Source organism: Pyxicephalus adspersus, unplaced genomic scaffold, assembly GCF_032062135.1.
Source record: "Pyxicephalus adspersus unplaced genomic scaffold, UCB_Pads_2.0 Sca1978, whole genome shotgun sequence".
NCBI lineage: Eukaryota > Metazoa > Chordata > Amphibia > Anura > Pyxicephalidae > Pyxicephalus > Pyxicephalus adspersus.
In genome coordinates this window covers 4,243-4,831 of record NW_027318985.1, presented here as the reverse complement: position 1 = coordinate 4,831, position 589 = coordinate 4,243, and the positions used below count along the sequence as shown (strand labels likewise).

Below are 589 nucleotides of genomic sequence, written 5' to 3'. Positions count from 1 at the left end.
ACCCGCGACAGGCTAAGGTAACCCACCAGACGCTGTAGGCGTGCACTGTGTGCGACTGCTGGGAGTCACATGACACAAATCTATAATGTGATTCTAATGGACCAATAGCGTTCTGCCAGCCTAGCCCCTCCCTTCTCCCAATCACAATCTCACTTCAGAGCTGCCAGAAAATAATGGGACCCTGTTACAGCAGTGCCGCTCACTTTGTGGCCCCCGGTGACCATGGTTACCATGTAAGGGGAGCAGCTCTGAAGTGAGATTGGATGGGGCGGCCTGTCAGATAGTAAATGGTGAGATGATGGGAGTGATGGATTGTGGGAGGTCTCAGTATTGGGGTGATGGTGTCCCCGGTGTCACAACCCTCTGATTTGTGTTTGTGCTGCCCCAGGTCTCGGCCAAGCCTCCTCCACCTAAGAAACCGCTGCCAGTGAAGCCCAGCCTGCCCTGCCAGGACCCCCTCCTAGGGGTGCCAACGTATCCGGAGCGCATCATTCAACTTCCCTCACGGTAAGACAACTCGCCGGAAATCAGAGGACGACTTCCCCGGGTGACACATAGTTATATAGTATGTTAGAATGAACAAAGACAT

At 53.8% G+C, this 589-nt stretch overlaps 1 long non-coding RNA gene across 2 annotated transcripts in view; it reads left to right on the top strand.

The window, feature by feature from the left end:
• LOC140321288 (uncharacterized) overlaps positions 1–589 on the top strand; it is a 2,622-nt gene continuing 2,033 nt past the window's right edge. The window contains exons 1-2 of one of the 2 annotated variants that reach the window (XR_011918888.1): positions 1–17; positions 389–507. This is a non-coding gene — a long non-coding RNA (uncharacterized lncRNA). The other variant, XR_011918887.1, reaches the window with a different exon arrangement.